This window comes from Myotis yumanensis, unplaced genomic scaffold (genome assembly GCF_028538775.1).
Source record: "Myotis yumanensis isolate MYYU_CA2020_CCGP unplaced genomic scaffold, mMyoYum1.0.hap1 SCAF_17, whole genome shotgun sequence".
NCBI lineage: Eukaryota > Metazoa > Chordata > Mammalia > Chiroptera > Vespertilionidae > Myotis > Myotis yumanensis.
Genome location: NW_027223768.1, coordinates 10,203,836 through 10,220,725, shown reverse-complemented (window position 1 = coordinate 10,220,725; position 16,890 = coordinate 10,203,836).

Sequence of the window (16,890 nt, the reverse complement as noted above, 5' to 3'; positions counted from 1 at the left end):
TCAACATCTGGAAAGGATAAAGTCACCAAGGATTTATGGGAAGGAGCGAGTTCAAGAGACTCGGCAGAAGACAAAGCGAGAGCGAGGCCAGGGCTTTAGTGAAGGACTTGGAACCGGGTAAAAGGTTTTGCTCCGCCTGCCACGCCATGACTACTCCCTGCCCAGCTCAGATAGCTCTGGAGGAGAACGTGGTCACATGGACTCAATAACTGGCTGGGCCATCATCAGAAACGAAGGATAATGACATAAACACCCAGAAACAGCTCCAGTGAGGAGAGTGGGGGGCTGAGGGCGCTTCCCTAGAGAGCAGGATGACCGGGTCTGGTTTTAGCTAACACCTTTGCTAATGACTGAAAAGCAGGAACAGATGTCAAGCCAATGTAAAAAGCACATGCACTGTAGGTGAGGTGCACACACCCGCCAGCAAGGAGTTTACTCAACAGGTGTGAGAGCGACCCCCTAAGGGAGCTGGAAATCGCCTAGGTCGGGGCAGCCTGGAGAGTGATCTGAAACAGGAGACCAGCCACCCTCCCGGGTTGGATGAGGAAGGAGTGAGGGGTGGGGTGGAGGGACGGGAAGTAAGGGTGGCCAAAAGCAGCCACAGGGGACCCATACGTTTAACTACACAACAATGGAAATGAGGAAGCCCACAGAACAGAGGCTCCGTTTTGAGGTTTGTAAATGTATGGCTGTGGTTCAACAAATGGGACATAACTGACCCATTCATTCGGGGTTCAGGGGAAAGAAAGACGGCAGGAGTGTGCAGATCGGGCTTTGGACATTTACCCGGAATGTTCACGTCCTAAGGGTGCATATCTGTGCACTTCTGGGTCAGACCCCTAGAATGTTGGAAGTCCCGTAACCTAGCCCCGACCCTGACACAGGGTAGGTGCTCAGTGACTATGGGACCAAGGAAGGAAGCTCTGGAGAATTCTCAGTGTATCTGAGATCACTGCGTGAAATGGGATGAGGGTTGCTGCTAAAGACACTCCCATCTTTGAGATGTGGGAACTCTGCAGTTGGAAGAAAAAGAGCCAGGAGCAGACGGGTTTTAAGCAAACAGTGACGGCTGCCCCACCTTCTGCTCTGGGGCCTCCACCTGCCCCTTTCCTGCCTCTGAAAATGGAATTGTGGTGCATCTACTACTCCTGCTGGTTCTACTGCTCCTGCTCTTGACTTTGGCTAAGGGACTGGTCACCTATGAGCAAACCTTCCTTTCTTGTGTACCTGCCCCAACAGGGTTCTAGCTGTGTCTGGAAGGACCCAGCTGAGATTCATTGCTTTCCCTAACTGTTTAACTCCAAGTCAGCAGCTCAGAGGAATGACCCATTTTTTTAAATGTTTTCTTAAAATATATTTTTTAATTGATTTCAGAGAGGAAGGAAGAGGGAGAGAGAGAGAGAAACATTGATGATGAGAGAGAATTATTGATTGGCTGCCTCCTGCACGCCCCCTACTGGGGATTGAGCCCTAAACCCGGCATGTGACTCCAGGTTTATAGGTTGACCAGGCCCTTCATTCCATGTTTGTGGAGAGGTCCTTTCTCTCTGCCCCCAGATGTGAATAAAGAAGCACATGGCCGGCCCAGTTCCTGCTGGTGCACACCGTGCACCCAGCCTGCAGTCAGGGCAGACACGTGGGAAGGGCAGAGTCGAGACTTAGAGAGCAATGGGCCTGAGCAAACTGATCCTGAAGTCAGAATGGCTTGGGAGTTTTCAGCTGTGGGAACCAAAAAAATTTCCCTTTATTGTTTAAGCCAGTTTGGGTTAATGTAATGTGACTAATGTTGTTGTTTTGCAAAAATGCAATTGGCACTGGCGACATAAATACGTTCATTTCTGCCATGAGGTTGGATTTTTGCATTGAGCATGACTGGTGCTATCGTGTTCTTTCTTCTATGCTTCTCTGTTCAGACCCCCGGGAACCCCGGTGCTTACAGTGGGCCCTAGGCTTTCAGGGGTGACCAGCTTCATTCATGCACCAAGTCTACGCCTTCTTCTTCCCTTGTTAGCAACAAAGTGGGCTCCACGGTGTCTCTGATCGGTGTGTAGACACAGACACAGATGTGGCACCAGCCCTTCTGTGTACTTGGCCATGAGGAGTCCTCGTGGTGACTCAGAAGATGCCTAGTTTCGTCTGTTAAATTGTCAACAAAATAAGCACAGCACTTGACCTTCAAAGGGAACGTATGTAGCCTCAAGAGGACTCCGGGGTCTGTGGGCCTCACTGAAAACACGATATGGTATGAAGCACCTGGGACTTGGCGCCGGAGGCCAGGCTGGCGCCCGGCTCCCTGACTCCTGTGCTGTGATCCTGGACAAAGATTACCTTCTTCGGAGCCTCCGTCTCCGCGCCTGTAACAGGGAGACTGACTCACCTGGAAAACTTTTACGAGGCACCTGTTGCGGGCCAGGACTATCCTGCCTGCCTTCCGCTACTTCACTGAGTTGTTTGGAGGATCGAATGGGATTATTTAGTAGGAAGCGTTATGCAAAACCAAAGCTCCTACAGTGGTTAATATTTTGTTTTCTTGCACTTATCTCTCCCCTCCTGAGCCAGACAGGCTCCTCTGCACCCTGTCAAATGCGTCTCAGAAGTTGTTCCCACGTCTCCCTCCGTGGTCTCAGGGCACCCTCTCTATAGATCTAACCGGTCCTGTCTGTTTACCTGCCGTCTCTCCTCCTTGGCCAGGAGACGGCCAGCTCAGGGCTGCTGCCTGGTCCACAGGGAGTCAATCAAGTAGATGATTGCTCACGAATGGGCCTGAGGCTGTAGGGGAGGAGATGAGGCCTGAGAAGAGAGGACAAGGAAGTCAGGCGCTCCTTCCCCACTTGAGGATTCTGCCTAATCCTGGCCAGGGGCACCTCCCATTGCTGGCCTTCACTACAACCCACGTGTCAGTCACAACAACGGCAGCAGCAGGGCACGAGTTTGCTCTGTAAACGGTGACTGAGTCAGGGTTTCGCTTCCCCAAGAACCTCCCTGGGAGTGATTGGAAAAGTTGAGGCTGCCTTCGCCTTTGGGGCCATCGTCCCTGTCCCAAGGTCCAGCACAGGGCCAGGGTGTCTCCCTGGCTATTTGAAGGGCCCCGGGAAGCGTGTGTTCCTGGTTGGCTTTGTCTACTGAGAGGCGGAGGGCAGGAGGACTGGGTGACAGCAGCCATCCCAGGAAAGGAGGAAGGTTGGGAGGTGGGGAGAGGGCTGGGTTTTCAGAATTGCACGGGCCTGGTCCCTGGGCTGGGGTGGGGTGGAGAGAGAGGGCAGCCACTCCACACTCTGCTGAGCCCAGATGGCAGGTCCGTGAGAACCACTTAATTGCCCACAGAGAGAGGACATCCCACTTTGGCAGAAGATGTAAGCCACTCAGAAACAGCCCCCACTCTCCCCGCTCCCTCCTTCCCTCCCGCCTGGGAATGCCGTTCGATGGGTCCACGGAGGGCTTCCAGGACCTTGACACCTGGCCGTGCCACCAGCCTCCAGGGCGGGACATGCAGAAACAACTCAAGGAGCTTTTCCATTGGGAGTGGCTGCGGGAGTTCCTCTGTGCGCCCACCCTGGCCAGGGCTCTCCCACGAGCTCCCAGCAAGCCCAGCTCTGCCTGCTCCCAGCCTGTCTTGGTGCCAGAGCCCTCGTGCTGGGGACGCTCGGGGAAGAAAAGGAAGAGGGAGTAGAGACAGCTCGGAGTTTCAGAGGTAAACAGATGAGGGTGTCGGCGAAATACACCAGGGCCCTCTCACTTCACAGTGGCTCTGCATGACCTCGGGAAACCCAGTGACCCCTGTGAGCCGAGGTTTACTCCTCTGCAGAGGAAAGCTCAGGAGACCTACCTGATAGTACGTTGTGCAATGATGTAGGAAGTGCCTGGCACTCGGCAGAACAACTCCTTCCTCTCCCAGGCTAAGGGGATGCTCGGGTCCAAGCCCAAAGTTGTTGGTGGTTAATATAGAGATTTTTCTCCTCCCACCTCCTTTGCTATCTCTATCTAGTTCCTATTCTCTTTTGACACAGTTTTACTCTTCCTATTGCAAAGACTTAAAAATCCATTCTGCATTAGTGCTGGTTATAAAACAATTATATGTATTATACATTTATTTGCATATATGCACGTGTGTGTATATATATATATGTTTTGCAAAATATCTGCAAGGGCAGCTCAGTAAGCGCCCCCCCCCCAACCGTCCCCCACCCCTGCACACACACACGGCTCTGTCACAGTCCAGGTGGGAACCACAGTAGGTTTTGTAACCCCAGCTGGGCTTCTGAAACAAGTTGCATGTAAATGGGCAGCTTCAACAGAGAATCCTATTTGAATGCACTTTTTGGACATTCAGCAGCTGGTATGTGTTTTCAGAGGCCTCTAGCCCTGTCCCTGGGCTATTCTCCTTTGCCTGTGGCCCTGGGGCTCCCCACCCCCCTCCATCTCTCAGAGAGGATGCGGCTAGAGAGCCCCCTCCCCTTCTCTCACTGAAGGGCCCAGCCTCTGTGCGTCCCCAGAGCATCCCAGCCACATGTTCTCATTGCTCAGGGATGCGGTCGAAGGCTGGATGCTCTTCTGCTCTCTCTGGCTTCCCCTTATTCCCACAGAAACGGTCCCCACCGGCCAACGCCTGGGACTGGGCTTTAAGCACACTCCAAGGCATCCACTCAGTTGAGTCTTACTCGCATCTTCAGCAGAGGCCTGCCAGAGCCGGCATGGCTGGGGTCGAGCCAGATTACCCCGACTGGGCCCTGGAGTTGCCAGAGCTAGGTTTTATTTATTTATTTTTAAAATATATTTTATTGATTTCGGAGAGAGAGATAGAAACATCAATGATGAGAGAGAATCATTGATCAGCTGCCTCTTGCACGCCCCCCACTGGGGATCGAGCCCACAACCCCGGGCGTGTGCCCTTGACCGGAATCAAACCCGGGACCCTTCAGTGGGCTGGCTGATGCTCTATCCACGGGACCAAACCGGCGAGGGCTCCACAGCTAAGTTCTATTTGAGCCCCAGCTCTCACGGAGTATGTGCTCCCGGGGAAGTCGCCTGTCACTGGTCTATGTCCACCGCTTCCTCAACCCTGACATCAGTGGGAAGAAGACTAAGATGCTTCATCTGCATCCAGATTCAAGACTCCCCAGGGAAACGTGGGCGCTGGGCACGGCCACTAGGTGGCAGTACTGGGAAGGACACGGAGGGCTGGATGCCCAGGTGCAGCCTGAGGCGAGAGCTGCCGAGATCACACACTCAGTGGTCCCCACGCAGTCACAGAGCACCAGCGTTTGGCCATGTTCTCCCCCTTCACCTCCCTGCACCCCCCGCTCAGTCACAGGAATAGGCGCACACCCCTCGTCCTCCCTCGCTGGGCAAACCCCTCCTCATTCGCAGGACTCAGCTCCCATAGGTCCCTGCGAAGATTTCCCTGACACACCCTCCCCCCTCTTCTCAGTGTTCTGGTCACCTCTGCCTCTCGGCCACCTTTGATCCACACCCTGATCGTGGCACCTGTCTGTCCCCATTACTGGAGCAGGAAGTCCTTGACGACAGAGACCGGGTTCTCGTTACCTGTTTCCCCAAAGCCTAACCCAGGGCTGGGACAAGGCCTGCTGCCGCATATTTGTTTTTCGGATGAATTAACTGATGAATAGAGTGTGGGAAGGCCAAATCAATCTCTTCATTGTATGCTTTGGATCTGCCTTAACTCTTAGTATTAAGAGTGATGCCTTTTTAAAAAAAATTTTTTTTATTGATTTATTACAGAGAGGAAGGGAGAGGGATAGAGTTAGAAACATCGATGAGAGAGAAACATCGATCAGCTGCCTCCTGCACACCCCCCACTGGGGATGCGCCCACAACCAAGGTACATGCCCTTGACCAGAATCGAACCTGGGACCCTTCAGTCCGCAGGCTGACGCTCTATCCACTGAGCCAAACCGGTTAGGGCAAGAGTGATACCTTTTGAAATTTTGATCCAGAAGTATTATTTCGGTGGGGTTTTCAGCTTCCTTAGCAATGGAACTCTTGATTCAAATGAAAACCTCTGACCATCGAATGTATAAAACATGGAAGTAGAGCTACTGGAGTTGAAGCTGGAACCAAACCTTCTGTCTCTGCCCATTCCCGGTTCAAGGAATACTTCCTTAAATTCTGAGGGCTCTGTAAACACAGTTTGCTAAACACGCCCCTGATTGCTGTAATAATTTATCTTCTATTTATCTCCGGTTCAGAGAAAAGATGAATGGCTTGGGCAGGATTGCATTTCTTGGGGCAGGAAGCCTGTTCCTGTCATCGCACAACCTTGGCAAACAGTACACACTCAGTGGGTTTTTGATAGATTGACTAGAGTTGAGTTGAATTAAAATGACAGACTTGGACGCCAAGCCTTGCTTTAGAAGTTGGAGCGAAATGGCTCTGCCTGGCTTTTCCCCAAGGTAGACGCGGGAAGGTGGGTGAGGAGATGGCTGCCCTCCGGATGACCTCCGTCCTGAATTAATTCATTGTGACCCTGAATCATGGGCAGGGGGGTGGCCACCGGGCCAGGTAGCCCCATTGCGGAACTGGACGATCGAATCCACGATGGAGTTTCAATCTCTTTGAATACCCCACCTGGGGTCAGTGCACGGCACTACACATACAAACAGGTCAACAGATCATCGTCGCGTTGAAGAAGTGAAGTTAGCAGGTATCAGCGGGTTCAGCCTCTCGGACAGCGGGTGGGCTCCAATAGTGACAGGGAGCTCACATCCTCGAGGGGCAGCTCAGCCACTGCAGGAGAGGGTTCCCTTGCATTCAGCCTCTGTCTTCAGCTTCTCCCTCTCGGACAGCTTCTCCCCTGTTCTATACATGTGCTCAGGCCTCTCGATGTCTCTTTGTTCAACTTAAACATTTAAAAAATTCTTTTAAAAATATTCTCCCTTTACCCAGTATCTCTTTACATCTGTCCTTTCCTTCACAGCCAAGCCTCTTGAGAGCAACCAATGTTCTGTCTCTACTTCCTGACCCCCCCTCCACCCCTCAGCCCACTGCAGCCTGGCTTGCCCCTTCCACTCCGTTGGCACTACTCTTGCCTAGATCAAAAGCTGTCTTTTTGGACATTTGGCAGCTGGCAGGCGTTTTCAGAGGCCTGTAGCCCTGTCCTCGGGCCACTCTCCATTGCCTGGGGCTCCCCACCCTCGTGCATTTCTCAGAAAGGCTGTGGCTGGAGAGCCCTCTCCCTTTCTCTCGCATTGAAGTATCCAGTCTCCTGCCCACGAACATCCCCAGAACATCACTGAGTCCAGCACTTGGACACTGCTGGCCTCCTCCTTGGAACCCCTGCCTTTCTTTCGTGCTCGTGACCACGGTCCTGGTTGGCTCCTTCCTTCTCCGGATCCTTCTCCTCTACTCTCTCCTTGGGTTGCTCTTAGCGGGTCCTCCACCTTCTGTTCATCTTTCCCCACCTACTCTCCCGGGGCTGTCTCACCTGCTCTTTGTCAGTGAGCAGCATAGTGGTTAGACAATTATATGCTTTACAAGGTGTTCCCCCTGGTATTTCTGTGCCCAACTGGCACCACACATATTTATTACAATATTATTGACTATATTTCCTATGTTGTACTTTACATTCCCATATTTTATTTTTATTTCTGATTGCTCTTCATGTGGCAATAGCTAAAGAATGCTGGCCAAACAGTTAAAGGGCTTAATGGTTCATAAACTCTCCGGCGTACATCAACCACCTATTTTAAACATTACGGTTTTTACGTAACTCCAGTTATCGGTGCCGGGAGCCCGGGCTTTCACGCATTGACCTTCTTGGAAGCAGACACACCTGTCTTGGAAACGAGCCGTCCAAAAGATAGGAGGCAATATTTGTAATTAAGTGGAAAATTCCCCCGTGGCTGTGAAGTTAAAGTACAAAGGAACTGATTAAGCACAGTAAAGAGAGTACTATTCGTTCTTTTAGTGAAAACTCTTTGTTTGCCCAAGCCCGAGAGTTGCCATTTCTGAACAGAAGTCAAACACCTGTTGCTTCAGAAAGGAAAATTTCAGACCTGGCTTTTCGGAGCTATCGCTGATAAGGGCTGGCCGTGAAAAGCTTCCAAAAATGGGCATCTGGGCCCAAAACTTTATCTTCCCCTCTGCTTGTTTTCTTTATCTGTGTGTGTGTGCCTTCGCTGGAAACATAAATGTGACTCCGGGCCAGGGCTAGCAACCCTCTTTCTTTCTGGAAGGACCATTGGGTTGGGTGTGGCTGCTCCAGATAAACTATGAGCCCCACACCACCCGGCCCATCCCCCCCAACCCCAGCCCTGCTGTGGCTTGGTCAAGCCTTGGTCTCTAGGTCAGTGATGGCGAACCTATGACACGCGTGTCAGAGGTGACACGCGAACTCATTTTTTTGGTTGATTTTTCTTTGTTAAATGGCATTTAAATATATAAAATAAATATCAAAAATATGTCTTTGTTTTACTATGGTTGCAAATATCAAAACATTTCTATATGTGACACGGCACCAGAGTTAAGTTAGGGTTTTTCAAAATGCTGACACGCCGAGCTCAAAAGGTTCGTCATCACTGATAACTTACTCATCTGATCACTGGCTTGCCTACAGATGGCGCCCCCTCACCTGTAGCTCCCCCAACCCCAGATTTTTGACCCGCTTCCCCTAGAGACCAAGGCTCACCCGGAGTCTGTATTTTTAAACCTTCGAGGTAGGGTGATCAGCCAACCGCCCTGGTTCACCTGGAACTGAGGGGTTCCCCACGCAGTGGTATTTTCAGGGTTAACGTTGGGGATGACCTGGGAACATCCGGGTGAGATGGTTAGCCTATTTCGGGGTGATTCTGGTTTACAACAGGCGTCGGCACAGGGGAGCCCGCCAGCCCATCCAGCCTACCGCCTGTTTTTGTAAATAAAGTTCTCTTGGAACATCCTCATGCTCATTTGTTTACATGTTGTTTCTGGCTGCCTTTATGCTACAGCAGCAGAGGTGAGGAGTTGTGACCGAGACTATATGAACCACAACATGTGGACTATGTATGCTTTGTCCCTTCACAGAAAGCGTTTACTGACTCCTGATTTATAAGATAAAATCCAACACCCAAACCCTTCATCCTGAGCCTTCTGCCTCCTCTCCAGCCTCTTCTTGACTCCTTCCTCCCTCACGCTATGACCCAACTCCTACTATCTATTGATGGCTCCAGAAAAGGGCCGAATGCTTTCTCTTTTACTTATTTCTTTTTTTCATGTGCTTCTTCCTCTACCACAAATGCCCTTCTCCTCACTCTGCTGGGCCAATTGCTTTTGGTCCGACAGAAAACAGCTCCTGCTCCAGGAAATCTTCCCTGACTGTCCCCCATCCCTCCCCAGGTTCTCGGGCAGGTGCATCCCCTGCCTGCCTGCTTCCCTCCCCCGCCCCCCCCCCCCCCCCCCGCAGCATTGCTGGTTTGCTTATTGGTTTCTCCCAAGGGTTTCTCCCAGGATCCTCCAGGGAGAACACTGTGGCACGTTCACCTTTATAGCTCCCTCCCTGCGTTTGACTCCTACCGTGGAAGAAACCGGGAATATCTTTATTGAAAACCGAATCTATAAAATGGCAATAAGAACCCTCTTCGTTCCTGGAAGACACCTTGGCTGGGGTGTGGCTGCCCCAGACGATCAGTGAATAACATGTTGTTCCTTCCCGGGTAGAAACGCATGGCACGTATTGACCACAAGGGAGTGCGTTTGTGAGTACCGTGTTCTGGATCACCATAAAAGCGGGGTCACAACATCTGAGGGGATTTTTTATCTTCCGAGAAGAACCTTTGTTTTCTTGGAAAACTCAAGGAGAAATATGGGAATCCCCTGTTCTCTCCTGTATTTTTTCTATGTTTTCCCGAGGCCCGCTTGTCTCCAACTAAACCAGACGTGATAGATTCTTAGATTAAACTCAGTTTGAGTATGTTTTATGGCTCTAAGTTAATGAAATGGCTTTAGGTCAGCAATGACATCCAAAAAGTACTTGAAGGCATGCTCATTTCACCCCCCCCCCCCCCAAATTTGCTTTTTCTTTTGAGAGGATTTTCTTCGGTCTGTTGCTTTTTCTGTTTCCAGAAACTTTGCTTCTCCAGGTGAATGACTACTCCCGGACGGGCCAAAGGATCCTGAGGGCGGCTCAGCTCCGAGTGCTGGGTGTCCATGGCCAGGACTTCCCAGGGGAAACGGAGGAGGTGCTGCAGGGCCCCTGGGCAGAGAGAAGCCTGCAGAGCTACGGAGAAGGCAGGCCGAGGGGGCCGCCCTGGAGCCAGGGCCACTGGGGGTGACCACCCAGACCCACCGGCAGCACCCAAGGGAACGATTCTGGCGCGAGATGAATCTGCAGATCATGACGTCACTCCTCTGCAGAGTGGGTTTGGCAAGAATTGACCATCGGTTGGTGTGCAGGCCGCTGGCTGCCCTCTGGACCTTGTGCTCCCACAGCTCCTGTGTGACAGACCTGCGCTCCCTCTGCCGACGGCACAGACCTGAGATCAGAGGGAAGCCTGGGACATGCGAGATCACGGCCTGGCCTGGCCCAGAGGCTGGACCCAGGGCCGGCGTTTTACCTTCTCAACCCCTGATCCTTCTGTATGATGGACATAACAGCGTAGTATATACCTCAGAAGGTTAACGTTTACACGAGATCACATGTGGAGAAGTTGTTTTCTTTTTAATGTTTTTATTGATTTCACGGAGAGGAAGGGAGAGCTAGATAAGTGTTAGGAAGGAAAAGCATAGGGCGCCTTAAGGAGTATCACAGGAGAACCACATTTAGATTGGGAGGCTAAGGAATGTGTACTGAGGCGCCTTTAAGTTATAAATAACAGAAAGGCAATTTGAAGTCGTTCAAGACAAAAGGAGGAACGGATTGAAAAGACGTTGGGGTAACTCAGAGAAGCAAGGGAGAGCTGACAATCCAGGCTTGGAGGAGGGCGAGTCCAGGGACTGGCACCCCATCTGAACTCTGCCTCCCTTCCTCTTCTCTGTCTCCCTGATGAGCCTCATTCTCTCCCACTCGAGACGAGCTTTCTCCGCACACCAGAGAACAAGATGTATAGCCAAGTAGCTCTCTGACCCAAGGACCAGAGAACCTTCCCTACCACTTCCCAGGTAGGAAAACCTAGCAGAGGACTTTACTGACCAGAGATGGGATTCTGTAAAGTTGGTCCAGCCAGGCTTAGAGCCTATCCCTATAGCCAGACAGCAGGGCTGTTGCCTAAAGAAGAAAAAGTGCGGCGAGGGTGATCGTCAGAAGACTTTTTTGAGGAGGTGACATTTAAAGCGATATGAGACTGAAAAGATAAATGAGATTTAAGCAGGTAATAAGTGAGGAAGGAACATGCTAAATAAAGGAAACATCACTCATTCATTCGTTTATGTAGCAAATATTTATTGGCTATTTACATATCCCTGGATTATAATAGTAAATGTCATAATGAATATCACAATATAACGGATAAAAAGAAAAAATAGAGTCCCTGTTCTCTTGGCGTTTATAAGGGAAAAGATCTTAGGCCAGAGAGCCTCCTAGGGGACTGCAAGCGCCAAGTGCCTGCGGGATCATGAAGGAAGAGCTTAGCAGCGCGAGGCAGCGCTGGAGAGGGAAGAAGGCACGGCGTTCAGATCCTTGCAGGCCATGCCAAGGTTTGAATTGTTCTCCTAGCGCCAACGGGAGGTCACGGAAGGGACACTAAAAAGGAACATGATCCTGTTTATATTTCTAAATATCACTTTGTCAAAGGGATTGTAAAGGAACAAAAGGTTAAGGACACCAGTTAGAAGACTACGGCTGTAGGTCAGGCAAGAAAGGATGGTAGCTCAGCCTAACGAGATAAGAAGAAGAAATGTGAGGTACAGTGGCCCTCCCTTATCCATCGGGAATTTTGTTCCAAGACCCCCAGTGGATGCCAGAAACGGCACGAGGCCTTGAATCCTATATATACTATCCTTTTTCCCCTACACATACATACCTGTGATAAAGTTTAATTTATAGACTAGGCACAGGAGGAGACTGACAACAATAATAAAAGAGAACAATTCCAGCGGTACACTAGAATCACAGTTACAGTGGCGCCTTGACTTACGAGTTTAATTCGTTCCGTGACGGAGCTCGTAACTCAAATTACTCACATGTCAAATCAAAAGTGAACGAGTGAGACACGTGATGCTGGGCTGATGTGGCGTTCACTGTGACGTTCGCTGCGCCAACTAGCGGTGGGGTATCTGAAGCTGGCTCGTAACCCGAATTTTAGCTCGCAACTCAAAGCAAAAAATCGGCCGAGAGACGGCTCGTATCTCGAAAAACTCGTTAGTCGGGACACTCATAAGTCAAGGCCCCACTGTATTTGAATGTGATCTCTCTTGCCCTCTCAAGATATCTTATTGTGCTGTGCTCACCTTTTCACTTAAAGAGAGCTCCTTATGGCCTCTCTGTGGCACATCAGGGTTGCCGGCAACACTGCTCTTGCACGTTGGGGCCACTAGCAAGAAAAATAAGGGAAATTAAACACAGACCCTGTGGGACTGAGACAGTCGAGCTGATAACTGAGATGCTACACGTGACTGACAGGTGGGTCCTACACACAGCGCAGAGCTTCCGGGCAAAGCTCAGAGTCAGAGGGTCGGGGTGTTGGGCGGCCAGGCACCGAGGCACTCCCAGGGGTGGAGGCTGCAGGGTGTCCTGCTCCACAGCCAGGTGCCTCAAGCGCCTCTTTTATACCAAACAGACGGTGCGTGCACGGCCCTCTGGCCTGCACAAAGGGCTCCTTTCTTAGAGGAGTGACCAGGCCATTGTTCACAGATGGTGAACTACGCAAAGCAAGGGAGAGGTTGGGGCGGGCAGGAACTGAGAGCCAGAGTCCCAGGAGCTGTCGTCAAGTCAGCGTAAGTCAGACATGCGGGAAAGAGATCTCCGAGCGAGCAGCGGGGAGCCATGAGGGGATGCGACTTATTTCCAGCTAAGTTTTCAGCAAACCCATGAATTTTATCAAGGCAGAGCCACCCGGACACCCTCTGGTTTCTACAGTGTCAAGTCTGTGTTTATGCAGCGGCCTCCCCTTCCACATTGGAGGGCAGCGTAATCTCCCCTTGGGGACAGGGAGAGTCACAAAACTATGCATCGATACAGACCTGTGCACATAGTAGGACACACTAAGGACACATTGAGGGGTGAGTGAGCGAGGCAAAAGAGACAGATAAAGCTGAACACCGTGTATTTCCATAAAGGGAGCGGTCTCTCCCAGGCATTGCCAATAGCACTTCTGGTATCACTTGCTTTTCTTTTTTTAAATATTTTTTTTATTGATTTTTTTTAAAAAATATATTTTATTGATTTTTTACAGAGAGGAAGGGAGAGAGATAGAGAGTCAGAAACATCGATGAGAGAGAAACACCGATCAGCTGCCTCCTGCACACCCCCCACTGGGGATGTGCCCGCAACCCAGGCACATGCCCTTGACCGGAATCGAACCTGGGACCCCCCAGTCTGCAGGCCGACGCTCTATCCACTGAGCCAAACCGGTTTCGGCTTATTGATTTTTTTAAGGGAGGAAGGGAGAAGAATAGAGAGCTAGAAACATTGATGAGAGAGAAACATCGATCAGCTGCCTCCTGCACACCCCGCACTGGGGATGTGCCCGCAACCCAGGTACATGCCCTTGATTGGAATCGAACCTGGGACCCTTGAGTCCGCAGGCCGATGCTCTATCCACTGAGCCAAACTGGTCAGGGCTGGTATCACTTTCTTAAGGGTAACATGGAAATGAAAATGTGCCCTGGGCATGTTGCTTTCAAAGGATCCCACAGAGGCTCTCTCTGCGCCGGTTTCCAGGGTCTGGGACACAGTGAATGATGAGAGGCTGAGCAAAGCGGCCGTCCGGAGGGATAATAGGACCTGTGTTTGTAAAGCAAATATTCCTTGAGCACGCACGCGTGCCAGTTCTGTTCAAGTCGTTGGAAGCGAGCCCTGGAGGTGTCCTCAGGGGAACCTGCCACCCGATTGTGGAAACAAACAGGCACCAAGGTAAACCCACACGGAGCGGGGGGGGCGGGAAGTGCCGAGGGAGAGCCGAGCTCCCGACGCCCAGTCTCGGCTTTCCACGACGGCCCCTCCGCTTGGGAAGGTCGAAGAAGCGGCTCACCAGAGGGAGCAGATGGACAGGCACGATTCTGGGTTTACTTCGTTGGTGTATTTTGCTAACTTTTAAAAATATATATTTTTATTGATTTCAGAGAGGAAGGGAGAAGGAGAGAGAGATAGAAACATCAATGATGAGCAGGAATCATGGATCCGCTGCCTCCTGCATGCCCCCTACTGGGGATCGAGCCCGCAACCCGGGCATGTGCCCTGACCGGGAGTCTAACCGTGACTTCCTGGTTCATAGGTCGATGCTCAACCACTGAGCCACACCGGCCAGGCAACCCACACAATTTTCACATCAGGTCTGCGAGGGGAAGGCAGCAGGTGCCATTCTTCCCATTTTCCAGATGAGAAAACTGAGTCTCAGAAGGTTCACAGGAACCCACAGCAGGGCTGGGAGGGAGCCAGATGTCTGCACAGGTGGCTGACTCCCAAATCCGTGCTCTCTGATTTTCCACCGTCAGGCCCAAGCTCCAGACCTGGACATGCCCCGCAGCCCAGGTCTCCACACCGGGGCCCACTGTCCATCCCCATTTCATTGGTCATTCAACGCGCCCTTTGGAACACTTGTCAGGACTGGGCTCTGGGGCTTTGAATCTTATCACTTAGGACCACTTCCTGCCTCATTTTCTGCCCATCTTCTCCCCAGCTCTTCCTCACCCCCACTGCGAGCTGATGGCCTCGCTTCACGTTTTATTGAACAAATGGAAGTCTCGAGGACCAAAATCTGTCCTCTCCCCACCACCAGTTTTCAATATTGTTGGGCCAACACTCTCTGCCTCCTCCTCCTCCCATCAGAACGGAAGGTGTGTCCCTTCCGCCATAGACCAGGCTCACCACCGGGGCCATGGACCCCATTCCCTCTCATCTTGCACCCTCAGTCGTACCCTTTCTCTTCTTCCCCATCATTGATCTGTCTCTACTGGATCATTCTTTTTTAAAAAATATATTTTATTGATTTTTTATAGAGAGGAAGGGAGAGGGATAGAGAGTTAGAAACATCAGATGAGAGAGAAACATCGACCAGCTGCCTCCTGCACACCCCGCACTGGGGATGTGCCCGCAACCAAGGTACATGCCCTTGACTGGAATCGAACCTGAACTATTCTTACCCAGTTTTGGAAACGAGATTATACCAGCCTCATGGTAGGACAGTTTTTATTCTTTTTCTATTGTCAGAAACTCATTTAAGATAGAAATTATCTGGTAAAACTCATATGGAAAACCACCTAAACCTGGGGAGAGATCTTTGATTACAATTTCATTTTACTTAGTGCTTACTGATCTTTTCAAATTTCAGTTTCTTTCTTTATCAATTTTGAGATTTATATTTTTCTAGAAATGTTTTCATTTCGCCTAGATTTTCAAATATATGAGCATGGAGTTTTCATAATGTAGTTGTCTTAATGCGAGCTGCTATAACAAAATAGCATAGGCTGGGTGACTTAGACATTTTCTCGTAGTTTCAAAGGCTGGGGAATCCAAGATTAAGGCGTCAGCAGATTTGGTTCTTGGTGAGAACTCTTTTCTTGGCTTGTACACAGCCACCTTCTCACTGTGTGCTCACTTTCCTCAGTGTGTGCAAGGAAAAAGGAAGGGAGGGAGAGGAGAGACAGAAAGAGCACGAGCTAGCTCAGGTGTTTGTAATTCTTCTTACAAGGGCCCGAATCCCATCCTGGGAGCACCACCCTCATGACCTCTTCTAACCCTAACTACATCCCAAAGGGTCCACCTCCAACTACCGCCACCTGGGGGACTGTATCTTGCAGGGGCAGAGGGGCGGGAGGGCTCCCTAGACTTAAACATTCCTGTCATATCTATTTATTTGTCTGTATTGTGTTTATTTTTTATATGTTATCTTTTTTCTTGATCTGTCTTAGAGATCTTACGAATTTTTTGAAAGAAGCAGGTTTTAGTTTACTAGTCTTTTCTGATGTTGTAATTGTCGCTCTCTTTCACTGATCTCTGCTCTGGTTTTTATTATTTCCTACGATCTTATTTCTTTGGGGTTGGCTCTGTTGCTGCTTTTCTATTTTTTGAGTTGGTGGCTTAGCTCACTCCTTTTCATTTTTATTTATTTATCTTTGCATTCTGATACATGTTTTCAACAACACATCTTCCTCTAAGTTCCAGTGTCTCATTGTCAGTTCTAACTCTTTTGTTATTTCTTTGGGAGTTAGTGTTTAACCCAAGTGATGCGCTTTAGTTTCAGACATATGTGTTTAAAAACGAAATCTTGTGATTCATTTCTAATTTTCTTTCATACGTTAGAGAACATAGCCTGAATGATGCTGATTCTGGCGGCTTCTTTAAGGACTTAATATGTGGGCAGGTTTGTAAACATTCCAGGTGAAACTCAGAAGAACAGAGCGCGCCCTCGGTGCCTCACACTGTGGATGGCAAAGCTTAGACACAGGTGGATCTTAACCTCCCCTCCTCACCAGCAGGGAAAGCAGGTCTTTTTTGTTGTTGTTGTTTAAAGTTATGTTTTTTGTTGGTTTCAGAGAGGAAAAGAGAGGAAGAGAGGCATAAAAACATCACTGATGAGAGAGGATCATTGATCGGCACCCCCCTCCCCGACTGGGGATCGAGCCTGCAACCTCGGGCATGTGCCCTGACCAGGATCAAACCGTGACCTCCTGGTTCATAGGTCGATGCTCAACCACTGAGCCACACCAGCCAGGTAAAAGCAGGTTTGTGGAAAGATGTGGAGTTGGGCTCAGTTGGCACCTGGCATCCCTTTCACCATCATAGTCTCCAGCCTTCTATCG